Genomic DNA, 21963 nt, shown 5'->3' on the forward strand with positions numbered 1-21963 from the left:
GGGCATGGTGGCTCACGCCTGTAATCCCAACATGTTGGGAGGCTGAGGTGGGTGGATCACCTGAGGTCAGGAGTTCGAGACCAGCCTGACCAACATGGCAAAACCCTGTCTCTACTAAAAATACAAAAATTAGCCGGGCATGGTGGTGGGTGCCTGCAATCCCAGCTACGTGGGGGGCTGAGGCATGAGAATCGCTTGAACCCAGGAGGTGAAGGTTGCAGTGAGCCGAGATGGTGCCACTGCACTCCAGCCTGGGCGACAGGGAGAGACTCCGTCAAATGAAAAACCAAATGAAACAAAACAACAAGAGAAACAGCTTTGTGAACGTGTAACTGGCATACAATAATCTGTACACGTGTAGAGTGTACACATTTGATATTTCTTGCCATACGCATATACCTGTGAAACCACCATCGGAGCCAAGACAGTACACACACCTATCATCTCCAGAGTGCCCTTGTGCCCATCTAATCTCTCCCTCTTGTCGCTCCACGCCCACTGTCACTTGTCTGCTTTCTGTCATTACAGATTAGTTTCTACTTTCTAGTTTTATATAAGTAGAATCTAGCAGTATGTAGCATACTTACTTTTCCTGGCTTCTTTCACTCAGCATGACTATTCTAGCATTCATCCGTGCTTCTTACTGCAAAGTACTACCCCCCTGCATGGATAAGCACAGTCTGAGAAGGCACTCACCTATTCATGGCATCTGAATTGTTTCCACGTCTGGGCTATTAGATAAAGCAGCTATAGCCGGGCACAGTGGCTCACACCTGTAATCCCAGCACTTTGGGAGGCAGAGGCAGGTGGATCACAAGGTCAAGAGATCAAGACCGTCCTGGCCAACATGGTGAAACCCCATCTCTACTAAAAATATAAAAACTAGCCGGGCACGATGGCAGGTGCCTGTAATCCCAGCTACTTGGGAGGCCGAGGCAGGAGAATCGCTTGAACCTGGGAGGTGGAGGTTGCAGTGACCCGAGATTGTGCCACTGTACTCCAGCCTGGTGACAGAGCAAGACTCTGTCACCAGAAAAAAGTAAATAAATAATGAATAAAATAAAATAAGTAAATAAGCTGTAGACATTCAGGACTAGGCTCTGTATGGAATACATGCTTTCTTTTTTCTTGGCCAAATACTTAGGAGTGGGATTGCCATATCACATGGTAGGCATTTGTTTAACTTTATAAGGAACTGCTGGCTGGGCGCGGTGGCTCACACCTGTAATCCCAGCACTTTGGGAGGCCAAGGTGGGCAGATCAACTGAGGTCAGGAGTTTGAGACCAGCCTCGCCAATGTGGCGAATTCCTGGCTCTACTGGAAAAAAAAAAAAAAAAAGCCAGATGTGGTGGCATACACCTGTAACATCAGCTGCCCAGGAGAATGAGGCAGGAGAATTGCTTGAACCTGGGAGGCAGAGGTAGCAGTGGGCTGAGATTACACCCCTGTACTACTCCAGCCTGGGAGGCAGAGTGAGACACTGAGATTTTTTTTTTTTTTTTAAAGACAGAGTTTCGCTCTTGTTACCCAGGCTGGAGTGCAATGGCGCGATCTCGGCTCACCGCAACCTCCGCCTCCTGGGTTCAGGCAATTCTCCTGCCTCAGCCTCCCGAGTAGCTGGGATTACAGGCACGCGCCACCATGCCCAGCTAATTTTTTGTATTTTTAGTAGAGACGGGGTTTCACCATGTTGACCAGGATGGTCTCGATCTCTTGACCTTGTGATCCATCCGCCTCGGCCTCCCACAGTGCTGGGATTACAGGCGTGAGCCACCGCGCCCGGCCGACACTGAGAAGTTCTCACGCTCTTATTTGCTGTTCACGTATCTTCTCTGACGAGGTGTTTGTTCAGATCTTTCGCCCATTGTTAAAAGTGGGTTGTTTATTTTCTTCTAGGTGAGTTTTGAGAGTTCTTTTTGTCTTGAAGCTATGATATCTTTATCAGGCGAATGCTTTTCAAATATTTCTTCTCAGTCTGTAACTTGTTTTCATTCTCCTAAGACTGTCTTTTGAAGAGTAAAAGTTTTGTTTTGATGAAGTTCGATTTATTGATTCTTTTTTCTTCCATAGATTGTGTTCTTGGTGTCACAGCTACGAAATCTTTGCCCAACCCAAGGTCACAAAGATTTGTATCCTGTGTGTTCTTCTAGAAGGCTTATAGTTTTACATTTTACCTTTGCATCTCTGATCTACTTTGAGTTAATTTTTGTGTTTGGCATGAGGCATGGGTCAAAGTTCATTTTGGGCATATGGATAACCAGTGGCACCAGGACCGTTTGTTGAAAAGTCTGTCCTTTCTCTACCAAATTGCCTTTGCACCTCTGTCAAAATCCAGTTGTTTTTTAAGTTAGAATTGAATGTGGGATTTGTTTTTTTATTTATCCTATTTTTTTTCATTTTGAGACGGAGGCTCACTCTGTCACCTAGGCTGGAGTGCAGTGGTGTGATCTTGGCTCACTGCAACCCCTACCTCCCGGGTTTGAGCAGTTCTCTGCCTCAGCCTCCCAAGTAGCTGGGATTACAGGCACACACCCCCCCTCCCAGCTAATTTTTGTATTTTTAGTAGATACGGGGTTTCACCATCTTGGCCAGGCTGACCTTGAGCTCCTGACCTTGTGATCTACCTGCCTTAGCCTCCCAAAGTGTTGGGATTACAGGCGTGAGCCACCAAGCCCAGCCGAATGTGGGATTTAATCAAATGCTTTTTCTAAGATGATCATATGGTTTTTCTTTTTCATTCTGTTAATATGGTGAGTTACATTAATTTTTGATTGTCAAGCCATTGGGCATTCCTGGGATGAACCCTACCGGTTGTGATATAATATTTGCTATACTTTGAACAAATTTCATGTGCTGGAAACTTACTTTCCAAATTCATATGTTGACGGCATTTGAAGGTGGCCTTTGGGAGGTAATTAGGATTATAAGATCATGAGGGTGGGGCCTCCATGATAGGACTGGTGGCTTTATAAGAAGAGGAAGAGAGCCTGAGCTGACAGGTTTTCTGCCTTGCTTCACGTCTCCATCCAGCAGGAGGGCCCTCACTGGAGGCCAGCACCATGCTCTCAGACTTCCCAGTTTCCAGAACAATGGGCCATGTAAACTCGTCTTATCTCCAGGTGGATAGAGTCAGAATAAACTTTTTTTTTTTTTTTTTTTTGAGACGGAGTCTTCCTCTGTCGCCAGGATGCACTGTGGTGGCCAGATCTCAGCTCACTGCAAACTCCACCTCCCAGGTTCATGTGATTCTCCTGCCTCAGCCTCCCGAGTAGCTGGGACTACAGGTTCGTGCCACCATGCCTGGCTAACTTTTGTAATTTTAGTAGAGATGGGGTTTCACCATGTTGGCCAGGATGGTCTTGATCTCTTGACCTCGTGATCTGCCCGCTTTAGCCTCTCAAAGCGTTGGAATTACAGGCGTGAGCCACCGCGCCCGGCCCAAACTTCTCTTCTTTATAAATTACTCAGCCTGTGACATTCTATTATGGCGACAGAAAAATGAACTAAGATAATATTCTTTTCATAAATTGTTGAATTCAACTTTCTAGAAGTCTGTCAGAATCTACGTTCAGGACGGACATTGGTCTTCAGTTTACTTGTGATGCCTTTGTCTAGTGCGTTAGCAGGTCAATATTGAACTCACAGAATTGGGGGGCATTCTCACCTCTCTTTTCTGGAAGGTTTTCTTTAGAGATTGTAGGTTTTCTTCCTCAGATATTTGGTAGAAGCCACCAAGAAGGTATCTGAGCCTGGCGTTTCTTTTTTAAACTGCAAATTTTGTTTATTTAATTTAAAATTCAGCTGAACAATTTCTTCTTGAATTCAGCTTTGGAAGTCTGTATTTCAAGTCATTTACCCTTTTTATCTAGGTTGTCAGATTTATTGGCATAAATGTGTTCACATTATTCCCTCATCCTTTCGATATCCATATCGATATCACATCCCTTATTCCAGGTATTGGCAATTTGTGCCTTTTCTCTTTTATTTTTTTCCTGGATAAGCCAGGATAGGGGTTTATCCATTTTATTTATCTCTTTGAGCTTTATTGATTTTCTCTACCATTTTTCTGGTATTCTATTCATTGACTTCTGCTCTAATCGCCATTATTTTCTTTTTTTCTACTTATCAATACATTGGGTTTCATCTGTTCTTAGTTAAGGTCATTGATTTGTGTACTTTCTGCTTTTTTTTTCTTTTGAGATGGAGGCTTGCTCTGTCACCCAGGCTGGAGTGCAGTGGTGCGGTCCTGGCTCACTGCAATCTCCGCCTCCTAAGTCCAAGCAGTTCTCCCGCCTCAGCCTCCCGAGTAGCTGGGATTACAAGTGTGCACCGCCATGCCCTGCTAACTTCTGTATTTTTAGTAGAGACGGGTTTCACCATGTTGGCCAGGCTGGTCTTGAACTCCTGACCTCAAGTGACCCATCTGCCTCAGCTTCCCAAAGTGCTGGGATTACAGGCGTGAGCCACTGTGCCCAGGCACCATCTAATTTAATTCCATAACGGTCTGATAATCTATTTTGGATGACTTGCATGTTTTTAAATTTACTGAGACTTGCTCAGAATGTGGTCTATGTTGGTAAATGTTCTGTATGTGCCTGAAAATAATGAACATTCTGCTGTTTTTGGTGTTCTGTAGGTAAATGTCAGTTACATCAAGCTGGTTGTCAACATTGTTCGAATGTCCCACATCCTGCTGATATTCTCTGTGTTTGTTCTGTGAATCTGACTATAATTGTGTATTTGTCTCTGTATCCTCGCAATTCTATCAGTGTTTGCTCCTCGTATTTTTAAGCTGTTATCAGATACATATTTTAGAACTAAATTTTGTCAATGCATTGGTCCCACTATTTCTTTTTTTCTAGGTTTACATGTATCAGGCTACCTAAAGTTATTCCACAGTTCATTAAAGTGTTTTCATTAAAAAAAAAATTCCTTTTTCATTGCGTGCTTCATTTTTCAATAGTTTCTGTTGTTATGCCTTCTAGTTCACTCATCTTTCCTAATCTGTCTCACTGGGTGCACACTTCAGATTCTGCTCTATCCCACTGGGCAGACTACTGAGATTCTGATCTATCTCACCGTGTAGACACCTGAGATTCTGATCTATCTCACCGTGTAGACACCTGAGATTCTGATCTATCTCACTGTGTAGACACCTGAGATTCTGCTCTATCTCACTGGGCAGACTACTGAGATTCTGGTCTATCTCACTGTGTAGACACCTGAGATTCTGATCTATCTCACCGTGTAGACACCTGAGATTCTGATCTATCTCACCGTATAGACACCTGAGATTCTGATCTATCTCACCGTGTAGACACCTGAGATTCTGATCTATCTCACTGTGTAGACACCTGAGATTCTGATCTATCTCACCGTGTAGACACCTGAGATTCTGATCTATCTCACTGTGTAGACACCTGAGATTCTGCTCTATCTCACTGGGCAGACTACTGAGATTCTGGTCTATCTCACTGTGTAGACACCTGAGATTCTGATCTATCTCACCGTGTAGACACCTGAGATTCTGATCTATCTCACCGTATAGACACCTGAGATTCTGATCTATCTCACCGTGTAGACACCTGAGATTCTGATCTATCTCACCGTGTAGACACCTGAGATTCTGATCTATCTCACCGTATAGACACCTGAGATTCTGATATATCTCACCGTGTAGACACCTGAGATTCTGATCTATCTCACTGTATAGACACCTGAGAGTCTGATCTATCTCACTGTGTAGACACCTGAGACTCTGATCTATCTCACTGGACAGACACCTGAGGTTCTGATCTATCTCACTGTATAGACACCTGAGATTCTGATCTCCCTCACTGGGCAGACACCTGAGAGTGTGATCTATTTCGCTGTGTCTACACCTGAGGTTCTGATCTATCTCACTGGACAGACACCTGAGGTTCTGATCTATCTCACTGTATAGACACCTGAGATTCTGATCTCCCTCACTGGGCAGACACCTGAGAGTGTGATCTATTTCGCTGTGTCTACACCTGAGGTTCTGATCTATCTCACCGGGTACATACCTGAGGTTCTGATATGGCTCCTTATGTTTATGCCCATGATTCTGATATACCTTCCTCTTCTAACAAACACTCAAGTGTCTGCACTGTTCCTGGCCCTGCGTGAGCACCGAGCACTACTTGGCTGGCAGGAGTGCTGGGCACTGTTCCTTCTAATCCTCTCAGACGGTTCTTTTCCTGGCCTCAAGTAGTTTTGCTCACATGCACGTGGCAAGCAGTACTTTGGTAGGTCTCTGCAGTCCCTCTGTGCATGGCTTGCGCCTCTAATGCTTTGCCTGGGATAATCTATACGTCATGGTCTCCCTGGACTCTCAGCTCTATTTTGTCAACTGAGGAAGTCTGCCAAGATCTGCCTCAGTTTCCCCTCTATGCACTGCAGCCTAGAAACTCTCAAGCCACACCTCTCACCTGTTTGTCTTATAACCATCATTACCCTTCACCGCTGAAGTTCAGCATCTTGGAAAACATTATTTTATGTATTTGTATGGAGGACTGGTTGTCTCAGGTGAGAAGGTAAGTCCGTCCCTTATATTCTATCCCGGACCTTGGGGCCTGTAATTTTTATAGGCATAATAAGTTGGTTACAAGGCCACAGCCAGTATATTTTAATTGTTTAGAACACATGTCACCTTCTAACAAATAGAAACATTTCACGATATCTTTTAATACTGTTTTAAATTTCAAAGTATATAAACTGTTAGGCTAGACTTTTGAAATCTACCACCTCCTTACTAGTCCTAAAATGCCTCTCTGGGCATGTGCCTGAGATTCTGACAAAGCTCCTTGGCTATAGGCCCTAGACTGTGATAGCTATTTTTAGATCTATACCCAAAATTCTGCTATGCCTCCCTAGGTGTAAACCTGAGATCCTGATACAAAAATCCTTAGCTAGATACTTGAAACCCTAAGATGCGTTCTTGAGTATATACCTGAGACTCTGCTATACCTCTTTGCGTAGATACCCAAGATTCTAATATAGCTCATTGGTTACACACCTGAGGCTCTTATCTGTCTCAGCGGGTACACATCTGAGGTTCTAATCTATCTCACTGGTACGCACCTGAGGTTCTGACCCATCTCACTGAGTACATGCCCGAGGTTCTGACCTGTCTCACAAGAGATGCACCTGAGGTTCTGATCTGTCTCAGCGGGTACACATCTGAGGTTCTAATCTATCTCACTGGTACGCACCTGAGGTTCTGACCCATCTCACTGAGTACATGACCAAGGTTCTAACCTGTCTCACAAGAGATGCACCTGAGGTTCTGATCTGTCTCCCCAGGTACACGCCTGAAGTTCTGATCTATCTCATTGGTATACACCTGAGGTTCTGATCTGTCTTCCCCAGGTACGTGCCTGAGGTTCTGATCTATCAGTGGGTACAAGCCTGAGGTTCTGACCTGTCTCACCAGGTACACGCCTGAAGTTCTGATCTATCTCATTGGTATACACCTGAGGTTCTGATATGGCTTCTTGTGTTCATGCCCTAGATTCGGGTACACCTCCCTCCCTCAAACACTCAATCCCTGCTTCATCTCAATACTGGGATGCATCCCATAGCTAAGACTGTATAAGATTATTTGAAGTTCACTTTGAATCTTGCAGGATATATTATTATTATTATTTGAGATGGAGTCTTGTTCTGTCACCCAGGCTGGAGTGCAGTGGCACGATTCCAGCTCACTGAAACCTTGCAACCTCCACCTCCTGGATTCAAGCAATTCTCCTGCCTCAGCCTCCAATACTATAAAATTTTCACACAGTCATGAGTCCTGACATAGACTTAATGTTAGGATTAATGAATTCTCAGTAAAATAGGAAAGGAAGAATACTAGTAGGCTATTAAACAGATTCTTTTTTAAAAATACTGAAAGGATCACCTAATGATAACGGGATTCATCCGCCAGGAAGACATGATGGGCCTAAACATGCCTGCAGCTCTTATCTGTGAGCCAGGAAGCAAGTCCTCACCTGACACCGAATCTGGTGGCACTCTGATCTGGAACTTCCCAGCCTCCAGAACTGCAAGAGAGAAATTTCTGTGGTTTATAAATCACCCAGTTTATAGCACTTTGTTGTAGCAGCTTGAATGGAGCAAGACACCATTCAACAACACCAGAGTACACTTTTTCCCCCCTAAAAGCCCATGGAATATTTACCTAGAGAGACCACATCTTTGGCCATTAGACAAACCTCAACACATGTAAAAGAACTGAAGACATACAGAGTATATAATTTAATCACAATGAACGTAAACTATAATCACAGAAAACCAACAGGAGTATCTGTAAATGTTCTAAAATTCAACAATACACTTCTAAATAATCCATGGGTCAAGAGTAAGTCTCAAGGAAGATATAAAAATTACATAGAACTGGGCTGGGTGCAGTGGCTCATGCCTGTAATCCCAGCACTTTGGGAGGCTGAGGCGGGCAGATCGCCTGAGGTCAGCAGTTTGAGACCAGCCTGGTCAACATGGTAAAACCCTGTCTCTACTATACAAAAATTAATCAAGCGTAGCAGTGCATGCCTGTGATCCCAGCTACTTGGGAGGCTGAGACAGGAGAATTGTTTGAACCCAGGAGGCGGAGGTTGCAATGAGTCGAGATCACGCCATTGCACTCCAGCCTGGGTGATACAGCAAGACTCTGTCTCAAACAAACAAACAAAAAAACAAAAACCCTAAAAAACAAACAAAAAAAAAATAGAACTGAATGAAAATAAAGATACAACATATAAAATACACGGATTGCAGCAAGAGCAGTGCTGAGAGAGAAATGTATATTACTAAACGTTTGCAACAGAGAAGATGAACAATCTCAAAACAACAATCTAAATTCCTACATCAAGAAACTAGAAAAATAACAGCAAAATAAACCAAAGCAAGCAGAAGGGAGGAAATAATAAAGAGAACAATCAATAAAATGGAAATCGAGAGACCAATCGAGAAAATAAAGTGAAATGAAAAAGACGTTTTTAAAAAAAATCAGTAAAATTGATAAACCTTCAGCAAAACTGACAAAAATAAAGAGACAAGATGTAAATCACCAATATCAAGGATGAAACAGAGTATCACTACAGATCCTGCAGCCAGTATGAGAAACTATACAAACAATTTTGAGCTAGTGAATTCTACAAAAGAAGACAAAGATCAATTACTTGAAAACTACAAACTATCCAACTTAACCAAGAAAAAAGAAACAGTTTCAATAGCTTTATAACCATTTAAGAGTTGAATCTGTGATTTTAAAATCTCCTGAAAATAAATTCCCAGGCTCAGATGGAAGAATTCTACCAAACATTTAAAGAAGAAATACCGCTATACCAGTTTTTTTTTTTTTTTTTTTTGAGACGGAGTTTCGCTCTTGTTACCCAGGCTGGAGTGCAATGGCGCGATCTCGGCTCACCGCAACCTCCGCCTCCTGGGTTCAGGCAATTCTCCTGCCTCAGCCTCCTGAGTAGCTGGGATTACGGGCACGCGCCACCATGCCCGGCTAATTTTTTGTATTTTTAGTAGAGACGGGGTTTCACCATGTTGACCAGGATGGTCTCAATCTCTTGACCTCGTGATCCACCTGCCTCGCCTCCCAAAGTTCTGGGATTACAGGCTTGAGCCACCGCGCTATACCAGTTTCATATAATCTCTTCCAAAAAAAGTAGAAGAGGAGGACACTCCCCAGTTTATCTTCGTGAAGCTAATATTACTCTGACAACGAAACTCAAGGAAGCTAATAGAAAATAGAGAAAACCACAGATCAGTTTCACTCATGAGCTTAGACATGAAAGTATTTAACAAAATATCAGCAAATCAAATACAACGGTATATAAAAAGAATTCTTTACCATGACCAAGTAAGATTCATTCCAGGTTTGCAAGGCTATTTAACATTGGAAAATCAATCAGTGTAATCCACCATGTCAACAGGCTCTAGGAGAGAAACCATTTGCTCTTATTAACTGATGCAGAAAAGGTATTTTGACAAATTGTAATAACCAGACATGATAAAAACTCTCGGGCGGGCGTGGTGGCTCACGCCTGTGATCCCACCACTGTGGTAATCCCAGCACTGTGGACATGGTGGCGCGTCGTGCCTGTAGTCCCAGCTACTCGGGAGGCTGAGGCAGGAGAACTGCCTGAACCCAGGAGGCGGAGGTTGCGGTGAACCGAGATCGCGCCATTGCACTCCAGCCTGGGTAACAAGAGCAAAACTCCATCTCAAAACACACACACACACACACACAAAAAAACAAACTTAGCTGGGCATGGTGGTGTGCACCTGTAGTCCCAGCTACTCAGGAGGCTGAGACGGGAGAATTGCCTGAACCCAGGAGGCGGAGGTTGCGGTGAGCCAAGATCGCGCCATTGCACTCCAGCCTGGGTAACAAGAGCGAAACTCCGTCTCAAAAAAAAAAAAAAAAACCTCTCAACAAGTTTGGAAAACCTTTTTTCCAACTAGAAAAATAACATTCACAAAAACTGACAGCTAACATATTCTCAAGGAAGTGAAGAAAGACTGAATGTTTTCCCACTAAGATCAGGAGCAAGGGCAACGATGTCCACTTTCACCACTCTTCCTCAACGTAGTGATGGAAGTTCTAAGTACTGTAATAACGCAGGAATAAAAGACATGCTGAGAAGAAAGAAAGAAAACTCCCTACTGGCGATGACATGGAAATCCCCCGGAATCTATACAAACCCTCCTGGAACTAAGAAATGAATACAGCAAGATCAGCATACGAAAATAAATTGCATTTCTATCTACTAACAACATTCAGAAATAAAACTTAAAAACAACACTGCCATTTGCAATCACCCCAAAGAAAATGAAATACTTAGGTATTTATTACCTAACAAAACATATATAGGATCTGTATACTGAATATTATAAAATGCTGATGGAAAAAAAAAAAAATCAAAGAAGGCTGGGTGTGGTGGCTCATGCCTAAAATCCCAGCACTTTGGGAGGATCGCTGAAGGCCAGGAGTTTAAGACCAGCTTGGGTAAAAAGCAAGACCCCATCTCTACAAAAAATGAAAAAAAAAAAATTAGCCAGGTGTGGTGGAGTGTACCTGTAGTCCCAGCTAGTCAGGAGGCTGAGGCAGGAGGGTTGACCAGGAGATCAGGGCTGCAGTAAGCCTTGGTCATACCACTGGCCTCCAGAAGAAACATACCATGTTCATGGATTGAAAGACTCAACATAATAAAGATGTTAATTCTTCTCAAGTTGATCTGTAGGTTTAGTGTAATTCCTATCAAAGTCCCAGCAATAGTTTTTATAGAGCTAGATAAGCTTACACAGAAAGGCAAGGCACATGCCTTAGAAGGGCTAAAACAACCAGCAAAGAAGTATAAAGTGGGAGAAATCACTCTACTTAATGATATGACCTACTCAGTAATAAAGACAGTGTGGGAGAAACAGACACATACACCAATGGAACAGACTAAAAACTCTGAAACGGACCAAGAATAGGCCCAACTGACTTTGGACAGAGCTGCAAAATTCCGTAAGGAATGACAGCCTTTCAAAAACTGCTGCTAGGGCAACCAGACATCCATGAGGGCAGCAGGAGTAGAACCTCAAACTAAGTCTTACATCTGAAGTAATTAATTAAAAATGGGTCATGAACCTAAATGTCTGACAAAGGACAGTATCTTGCATATGTAAGAACTTTCTTTTCTTTTTTTTTTTTGAGATGGAGTTTCACTCTTGTCACTCAGGCTGGAGTGCAATGGTGAGATCGCAACCTCCGCCTCCTGGGTTCAGGCAATTCTCCTGCCTCAGCCTCCTGAGTAGCTGGGACTACAGGCGCGCGCCACCATGCCCAGCTAATTTTTTGTATTTTTAGTAGAGACGGGGTTTCACCATGTTGACCAGGATGGTCTCGATCTCTTGACCTCATGATCCACCCGCCTCGGCCTCCCAAAGTGCTGGGATTACAGGCGTGAGCCGTAATCCACCGCGCCCGGCCATAAGAACTTTCAAAACCAAACAACTAAAAAACCAAACAATCCAATTAAAAAATGAGCAAAAGACATGAAGAGACATTTTACACTAGAGGATATACACATGGCAAATAAGTGCATGGAAAGATGTTTAGCATTATCAGCCACTGGGGAAAGGCAAACCGGAACCACAGTGAGGTGTCACTGCACACCTATCAAATGACTGAAATAAAAAACAGCGATAACACCAAATGCTTGAAAGGACACGGACAAACAGGTCACTCAGACATTCCTGGTGGGAATGTAAAATGGTACAGACACTTGAGAAAACAGTTTGGCAGTTTTAAAAAATAAAAGGAAACATGCAACTACCATTTGATCCAGTAAGTACAGTCTTGGGCAGTTATCCAAGTGAAATGAGACTGAGGTTCACACAGAAACCTGTATACACACCAAAAGAACAGGTGACAAATAAAAAGCAAAAAAAAAAAAAAAAAAAAAAAAAAAATGGGCATCAACATGTAAAGCTTTTGTGTTACAAACGCTACCATCAAGAAAGTGAAAAGACAACCCACACAAATGAGAGAAAAAGGCCAGGCGCGGCGGCTCACGTCTGGGGAGAGTAATCCCGGCACTTCGGGAGGCCGAGGCAGGTGGATCACAAGGTCAGGAGTTCAAAACCAGCATGACCAACATGGTGAAACCCTGTTCCTACTAAAAATACAAAAAATCAGTTGGGTGTAGTGACACGTGCCTGTAATCCCAGCTACTCAGAAGCCTGAGGCAGGAGAATTGCTTGAACCTAGAGGTGGCAGAGGTTGCAGTGAGCCGAGATCACGCCACTGCACTGCAGCCTGGGTGACAGAGTGAGACCTGGTCTCAAAAAAAAAAAAAGGGAGAAAATGTTTCCAAATCATATCTCTGATAAGGGACTTATATCAGAATGTATAAAGAACTCTTAAAGTCGGGCTGGGCGCGGTGGCTCACGACTGTAATCCCAGCACTTTGGGAGGCTGAGGCGGGTGGATCACGAGGTCAAGAGATCGAGACCATCCTGGTCAACATGGTGAAACCCCGTCTCTACTAAAAATACAAAAAATTAGCTGGGTATGGTGGCGCAGCCTGTAATCCCAGCTACTCGGGAGGCTGAGGCAGGAGAATTGCCTGAATCCAGGAAGCAGAGGTTGCGGTGAGCCGAGATCGCGCCATTGCACTCCAGCCTGGGTAACAAGAGTGAAACTCCGTCTCAAAAAAAAAAAAAAAAGAACTCTTAAAAGTCAACAACAAAGATACAACTATCTCAATTTAAAAATGAACTAAGGAATTGAATAGACGTTTTTCTAAAGAAGATAGACAAATGGCCGATAGCCACATGAAAAGGAGCTGAGTGTCATTGGTCTTTAGGGAAATGCAAATCAAAACCAGAATGAAACACCACTTCACACCCCCTGGAATGGCTGTGATTAAAAAGATGCACAGTAACAGGTGCTGCCAGAGATGTGGAGAAATTCGAACCTTCCTTCACATGCTGCCAGTGGGAAGTAGAGACGGTCAGAAGGTTGTCAGCAGGAGCGTGACTCCATCAGCTTAGCACCGAGTGCTGCGTGCTGCATGCTACACGTTAGCCAGTGGTCACCGCTGGAGTGGGGAGGGGCTTAAGCTGTGCATGTATTCTAACTTCGCAGGTTCTGGAAGCTTCTGCAGGCCCAGGAACTGCTGCTGCCATGACCCTCTACCCTTTGATAATCACGCGGTCTCCAGCTCCGCAGCAGGAACAGTTTGGCAGCCCTCAAGAAGGGAAACACAGATCTACGACATGACCCAGTAATTCCACTCCTAAAGAAATGAAAACACACCTCTACACAGAAGCTCGTATGTCAGTGTTCAGAGTGGCATTCCTCATGATAACCGGAAAGTTAAAACACAATGTCCACAACTAAAAACCAGATAAACAATGTGTTCTATCCATACAATGGAATGTTTTTGGCAATAAAATATAAAGTGGCCCGCACGGTGGCTCATGCCCGTAATCCCAGCACTTTGGGAGGCCGAGGCGGGTGGATCACGAGGTCAAGAGATCGAGACCATCTTTCAACACGGTGAAAGCCCATCTCTACTAAAAATACAAAAAAAAAAAAAAAAAAAAATTAGCCGGGCGTGGTGGTGCGGGCTTGTGGTCTCAGCTATTCAGGAGGCTGAGGCAGAAGGATTGCTTGAAACTGGAAAACGGAAGTTGCAGTGAGCCAGGATTGTGCCACTGCACTCCAGCCTGGCGATAGAGCAAGACTCCATCTCAAAAAAAAAAAAAAGAAAGAAAGTACTGATACACCCTATAACACGAATGACCCTTGAAAACATTACGCAAAATGGAAAAAAGGTGGTCATAAAAGACCACAGATTTTGATTCCATTATATGAAATGTCCAGAATAGACAAACTGTAGAGACAGGAAGTAGATTAGAGATTGTCTAGGGCTAGTTGGGGGAAGGGAGGACAGTTGGAAGGAACAGGCAGTGATTACTAATGGTACCATCACACAGTCTTGTGAGTATCCTAAAAACTATGGAATGTACGTTTTAAATCAATGTCATGTGGTATGTAATTTCCATATCTTTTCTTTCTTTTTTTTTTTTTTTGAGATAGAGTCTCACTCTGTGGTCCGCTGGAGTGCAGTGGCGTAATCTCTGCTCACTGTAATCTCCGCCTCCTGGGTTCAAGAGATTCGCCTGCCTTAGCCTCCCGAGTAGCTGGGATTACAGGTGCATGCCAGCACACTGGGCTAATTTTTATATTTTTAGTGGAGATGGGGTTTTGCCATGTTGGCCAGACTAGTCTCGAACTTCTGCCTCAGGTGATCTGCCCACCTTGGTCTCCCAAAGTGCTGGGATTACAGGCATGAGCCACTGAGCGTGGCCCTGTAATTTATATTTCTATCTATCTATCTATCATCTATCTATCTATCTATCTATCTATCTATCTATCTATCTATCTACCTATCTATCTACCTACCTACTTACCTGTCTGTCCATCCGTCCCTCCATCCATCCATCTATCCATCCACCCATCCACCCACCCACCCACCTCTCTTTGAATGACAGGGTCTTGCTCTGTTGCCCCGGCTGAAGTGCAGTGGCGCAATCTCGGCTCCTTGCAACCTCTGTCACCCAGGCTCAACCAATCCTCCTACCTCAGCCTCTCAAGTACCTGGGATTATAGACAGGCATCACCATGGAGGGCCAATTTTTTAAATTTTTTTGTAGAGTCGGGGTCTTGCTACATTACCCAGGCTGGTCTAAAACTTCTGAATTCAAACAATTCTCCTGCTTAGGCCTCCTGAAGTGTTAGGGTTACAGGTGTGCACCACTGCGCCTGGCTAGAACTGTTGAAAAGCAAGAAACCTGCACACGAATGTCCACAGCAGTTTTATTCATAACAACTCCGAACTGGAAACAAGCTAGGTGTCCTCCAATGGGTGAACAGTTACCCAAACCATGGTTCCTCCCTACCATGAAAATTACTCAGCAATGAAAAGGAAAAGGCTACCGACGGGATGAAGCTCATGAGAACCTCCCTGAGTCCCAAGAGGTTACATGCCATGTGATTCACTGTGTGATATTCTTAAAATGACAAAAGGATAGAAATGGAGAACAGATTAATGACTGGCAGAATTACAAAGGAGTGGGAAGGCAGAAGAGAAGGGGGCTTGGCTATAAACGGCACCTTGACGGCTGACCGGTGATGGAAACGTTCTGTATCTTGATGTTACCAGCGTTGGTATCCTGACTGTGATATCATCCTCTTGTTTTGCAAGATGTTACCCTTGGTGGAAACTGGCAAGAGTACTGGGGCTCTCTCTGTATTATTTCCTAAAACTGCACATGAGGCCAAGGTGGGCAGATCGTTTGAGGTCTGGAGTTTGAAACCAGCCTGGCCAACAAGGTGAAACCCCTCTCTACTAAAAATATAAAAATGAGCCAGGCGTGGTGGTGCACGCCTGGAATCCCAGCTACTCATAGAGGCTGAGGCAGGAGAATCGCTTGAATTCAGCAGACAGAGGTTGCCGTGAGCTGAGATAACACCGGTGTGCTCCAGCCTGGGTGACAGTGAGACTCCATCTCAAAAAAGAAAACTATGATTATCCAAAACATGTTTCAAGTTAATTTTTAAAAAGTATTAAAAGGGAGGCAAATTAGGACGATTTTTTTTTTTTTGTTTATTTTTTTGAGACAGGGTCTCACTCTGTTGCCCAGGCTAGAGTGCAGTGGTGCGATCATGGCTCACTGCAGCCCCAACCTCCTGGGCTCAAACAATTCTCCCACCTCAGCCTCCTGAGTAGCTAAGACTACAAGCATGAACCATGACGCCCAGCTAATTTTTAAATTTTTTTGTAGAGACAGGGTCTCACTCTGTTTCCTAGGCTGTTCTCAAATGGCTGAGCTCAAGTGATCCTCCCGCCTCGGCTTCCCAGACTGCTGGGATTCCAGGAGTGAACTGCTCTGCCTGGCCACAGTGCTATTTTAAGAAGAGGTGCTCTGTTCGTCATGCCTGCTCTGCAGCTTTCAGAATTCTAACATGGGAAACACAGCCAGGATATATAACACAGGAACTGTTTCTTTTATTTATTTGCTTGCCTTTTAACTTTTGTTTTTTGAGACAGAGTCTTGCTCTGTCACCAGGCTGGAGTGCCGTGGCGCAATCTCAGCTCACTCCCGGATTCAAGTGATCCCCTGCCTCAGCCTTAACTTTTTATTTGGAAGTACTTTCACTTATAGAAAAATTGCACCCCAAAAACAGTATAAAGAACACCATATCCCAGCACTTTGGGAGGCCGAGGCGGGTGGATCACAAGGTCAAAAGATCGAGACCATCCTGGTCAACGTGGTGAAACCCCGTCTCTACTAAAAATATGAAAAATTAGCTGGGCATGGTGGCGCGTGCCTGTAATCCCAGCTACTCAGGAGGCTGAGGCAGGAGAATTGCCTGAACCCAGGAGGTGGAGGTTGCGGTGAGCCGAGATCGCGCCATTGCACTCCAGCCTGGGTAACAAGAGCGAAACTCTGTCTCAAAAAAAAAAAAAAACACCATAACTTGACCCATATTCCCTGGCAGTTAACAATTTACCCATTTGGTGTATCATAATTTCTTTCCTTATAGGTATGCATGTGTGTATGTGTATGTGCATGTATGTATGTGCATGTGCATGTGTATGTGTATTTGAGGGTGAGTTGCATACATCGTGGTTCATTCTCCTACGTACTGCCCTGCATGTTTGCTAAGAATGACACTGTGCTCTTACACATCACGGAACACTTCACTTCAGTGAACTAAACAGACACACTTCAATCTACGATTCGTATTCAGATTTTGTTAGTTGACCCGATAATGTCCGTGATGGCATTTTCTTTCTCCTTCCGTGCAGGATGCTGTTTAGAGTCAGGCATGTCATTTTGTTGTCATTTCTCTTTTAATCTGAAACATGTCCACAGCTTTTGTCTTTGATGACACTGACATTTTTAAGGAATACCGTTTGCAAGCTGTCTTCCTCCCCTTTCCAAATAGAATGTCGTGGGTGCCTTAATATTGACGTATACTAACTTACATTGCGGTAGATGTCTGCATAGAGGAATCCATACTTAATAAGAACCTGTAACTCGAGGTATATCCCACGTCCCATCCTGAAGCTGGTTCTTAAATAGCCTCCCAGCCTCTCTAGCAAGTTGCACACCCTCTATTCTGCCAGCTTGCCAGCTGGAAATGTGTCCAAGGCTTTCCTATTTGGAACTAGAGGTTCCCAAAGCTACATGCCTATTCAACACAACAAATAAAAGAGAACCAAAAGCATAATTATTTTGTAAATCCCCAAATAAGAGAGTGAAAAGAAGAGCCACAACGTCTACCTGAGAGCATGACTTTCAGCAACTCAACATAATTCAAACATTTAGCAAACATCGGTAACAATAAACCAAGTACCTCTGCAAGAGCTGTTTGTAGAACAAATCCTTTTCTAAAGGAACAAAGATGAATGCCACTTAAAGTGACAAGCACACTCAGGGAACAGAAGCCGTTTAAGGGTAAAAATGGAATTTTCTGCTATAAAGTAAAGCTCTGCATAAAAATAAGACAAAACAGGAAATTTATTCATAAGACCCCATGCTGAGGATTTCAAGGAGACAGTCACGTTTCTGGGGTAACTGACTATGGGATTGTCCCTCAGGGAGCCAAGTAACCTGTCAAAGCAACAAGGCTTCCTACTCAACATGCCCTGTGGCTCCCCTGCCAGCCAGAGGGTCTGCCTGGAGCCCGGAACAGCCGCCAGCCAGAGGGTCTGCCTGGAGCCCGGAACAGCCGCCAGCCAGAGGGTCTGCCTGGAGCCCGGAACAGCTGTCAACACGCTTTGAGTCCACCAGGTCCTGATGTGACCTCGGTCTTTGACCTCTGCACAGTCACAGCTCATGGCTGTTTGTACGGTCTGGTTTGTTTGTCTATCATTCGGTCTGAAAGACTGCTTTTTGTTTTTGTTTTTGTTTTGAGATGGAGTCTTGCTCTCTTGCCCAGGCTGAAGTGTAGTGGCGTGATCTCAGCTCACTGCAATCTCCACCTCCCAGGTTCAACCGATTCTCCTGCCTCGGCCCCCTGAGTAGCCGGGACTATGGGCATGTGCCGCCATGCCCAGATAATTTTTGTATCTTTAGTTTCACCATGTTGGCCAGGCTGGTCTCAAACTCCTGACTTCAGGGGATCCATCTACCTTGGCCTCCCAAAGTGCTGGGATTACAGGAATGAGCCACTGTGCCCAGTCCAAGACTGCTTTTTTTTTTTTAAATTACTTGCATCCATCCTGTGGTTTCCATCCCAGCTCATGGCATCCTGGCCCCGGGCGTCACTCCCTCCCTCCTCACCTCCTGCCACAGCCTCCTCCCTCTCCCCTTTTCAAGGTTCTCATACACACGGCTGCCAGGTTCACTGCCTGAAGGAGAGCCCTGATCACCTTCTGTGGATGGGCTCCTCTCAAGATCGTGGCTTCCAAGTACCTGGATTCATAGATAGGGAAATAGACCAGCGGCTGGGCTGGAGCTAAGGTCAAGGTCTCCTTGCCCCCGATGTGCTGGAGCCTTTCCCACTTAGCTGCCTTGCTTGGCCAGGCTGCTCTGCAAACCTCAGAACCACCTACAGCCTCTGCCCAGGCCCTGAAAGCTGCCTGAGGGGCCCTTCTAGCAGCTAGATCAGAGCATATCCATCCCCTAAGAAGGCCCTACTGGTCCCCATCTCATGGCCTTTCATACACAACACAAACCAGAGTCCCCACAATGGCCCCGGCCTCCACGAGGCTGCCCCTGCCTCTCCCCTGGGACCTCCTGACCCCCTTCTTCTCCTCCTCCTCTCCAGGACACTGCTCCAGTCATACTTCCTGGTTGCTCCTCCCATGACCCCTCTCTGCCACCCCCTGCCCCCGCCAGGATGTTCCCATCCTGATGTCTGCTCTGCCTGCTGTCACCTGCTTCCAGTCCTTCCTGAGACACTAGGTCCTGGCCACAACCTCAGGGAGGCCAACCTGGACCAGCCTCCTGGTGCCCTTGCCCCTCCTGGAGGCTTTGACCCATTCACCCATCCTGGGCTTGCTTCTCCTACTGCACTTGGAGGTGGCTAACTCACCAGGCCACCTGCTGCCTCACTCTACCCATGACCTGTCTGTCCCTGCCAGAGCATTAGCTCTCATAGACGAGGGTTTCATGGGTTTTGCTCACTTATGTATCTTAGAACAATGCCTGGTACAGAGAAGGAGCTCAATAAATATCTGATGGATTTTGAACCTGAATGCATGAATCTTCTCTTTATGTCCCTTTGCAAGCCCTGGACTCTGGCCAAAATAGATGACTTGGCATCTGCGCGCCACACCCCAGGCTTCTTGGCCTCTGTACTTTATCCAACTCCTTTCTGCCAGGAACACATCCCGTTCTACACGTGTGGGAGGCAGTACAGATGCCTTCCCTCCTCAAAGCACTCAGGATCACCCCAGGGAAGGACTCCGTCTCACCTCTGAATCACCACAGCTCTCATTTCAGGTATTAATGTATCCCTTCTCTGCTCGACTGACCTGTAACTCTTGGAGAAAGAATTCTTGTCTGTCATCTTCCTCCCCTACACAAGGTAGATGTTTAGTAAAAATTTACAGAATGCAGCTACTCAGGAGGCTAAGACAGGAGAATTGCCTGAACCCAGAAGGCGGAGGTTGCGGTGAGCCGAGATCACGCCATTGCACTCCAGCCTGGGTAACAAGAGTGAAACTCTGCCTCAAAAAAAAAAAAAAAAAAAAAAAAATTTACAGAATGAATTTGACACTGGTGCTAAATTCTGAACATTGTTCCTTTCCCCATCTTGCAAAAACTCAAATCAGGACAGGCACAGTGGCTCACACCTGTAATCCCAGCACTTTGGGAAGCTGAGGCAGGCTGGTCCCTTGAGTCCAGGAGTTTGAGACCAGCCCAGGTGATATGACCAAACCCCATCTCTACAAAAACAAAACAAAACAAAAATCAACCGGGCGTTGTGTACATACCTGGGGTCCCAGCTGCTTGGGAGACTGGGATGGGTGGATCACTGGAGCCCAGGAGTGAGCCAAGATCACACCACTGCACTCCAACCTGGGTGAGAGTAAGACCCTGTCTCAATAAAACAAAGAATCCCCCCACCACCAAAAACACACTTAAATTATTTTAAGTAATGAGCCTATGAGAAGAGCCTGTGTATAGTACAAGTATTTAAAGGACAAGGCAGGCCGGGCGCGGTGGCTCACGCCTATAATCCCAGCACTTTGGGAGGCTGAGGTGGGCAGATCACCTGAGGTCAGGAGCTCAAGACCAGCCTGATCAACATGGTGAAAGCTTGTCTCTACTAAAAATACAAAAAGCCAGGTGTGGTGGCAGGTGCCTGTCATCTCAGCTACTCGGGAGGCTGAGGCAGAAGAACTGCTTGAACCCAGGAGGCAGAGGTTGCAGTGAGCCAAGATCGCGCCAGTACGCTCTGGCCTGGAGATAGAGCAAGATTCCGTCTCAAAAAAAAAAGAAGGCAAAATAAAGCTGAAAGAATTCATTATCGGCCGGGCGCGGTGGCTCAAGCCTGTAGTCCCAGCACTTTGGGAGGCCAAGGTGGGTAGATCACGAGGTCAAGAGGTCGAGACCATCCTGGTCAACAAGGTGAAACCCTGTCTCTACTAAAAATACAAAAAATTAGCTGGGCACGGTGGCATGTGCCTGTAATCCCAGCTACTTAGGAGGCTGAGGCAGGAGAATTGCCTGAACCCAGGAGGCGGAGGTTGCGGTGAGCCGAGATCGCGCCATTGTGCTCCAGCCTGGGTAACAAGAGCGAAACTCCATCTCAAAAAAACAAAAAAAGGATGAGGCTTGTTGCAAAATACATGTTTTTCTAAAAAAAAAAAAAAAAAAAAAAAAAGATGATGAGAATGGTAATGGAACAGAAACAAGCTGTTTAAGAAAAGAAACTAAATTTTCTTGTTAAAAAGTAAAGTTCCTGAAGTGCATCCCGTGACAGCCTGGGGGGAAGTGCATGGAACAGTTTTCAGGCCATTTAAAATGTCTGCAGTCAGCTCTGGAAAGCCCATGTCATTCAAGTAAACACAGTCAGGATGCCTACATGTGCTTGGGGTCAGATGTCTGTATCCCTTGTGTGGCACATGAGGCCCTTCCTAAGATGACTGACACCTTCCCAATACTGAGTTGTCCCTTCCATGAACATAGTATATCCATCTGTCTATTTGAGCTATATTTAAGCTCTCTTAACAACCTAATCATTTTTTGAGTAGAGATCTTACATATCTTTTTCAGATTTATTCCTAGATACATTATATAGTTACATTATAAATGTAACTTTTTTTTTCTTTTTCTTTTTGAGATGGTAACTCTGTTACCAGGTTGGAGTACACTGGCACTATTTCAGCTTACTGCAACCTCTGACTCCC

General features: G+C 44.9%; 1 protein-coding gene across 6 annotated transcripts in view; it reads right to left on the reverse strand.

Moving 5' to 3' along the window:
* PPARA (peroxisome proliferator activated receptor alpha) overlaps positions 1 to 21963 on the reverse strand; it is a 99003-nt gene that overhangs the window by 52915 nt on the left and 24125 nt on the right. The window contains exons 3-4 of one of the 6 annotated variants that reach the window (XM_054242338.2): positions 20545 to 20629; positions 8017 to 8067 (exon numbers count right to left, since the gene is read on the reverse strand). The exons of 1 other annotated variant lie outside the window; for it this stretch is intronic. The gene's annotated coding sequence lies outside the window, so the exon portion shown is untranslated. Of the gene's footprint in view, positions 1 to 7925; positions 8068 to 20544; positions 20630 to 21963 lie in introns of all 6 variants that reach the window. 4 more of the 6 variants (XM_078343548.1, XM_035273147.3, XM_035273172.3 and 1 more) reach the window with 4 other exon arrangements.

Source organism: Callithrix jacchus, chromosome 1, assembly GCF_049354715.1.
Source record: "Callithrix jacchus isolate 240 chromosome 1, calJac240_pri, whole genome shotgun sequence".
NCBI classification, from domain to species: Eukaryota; Metazoa; Chordata; class Mammalia; order Primates; family Cebidae; genus Callithrix; species Callithrix jacchus.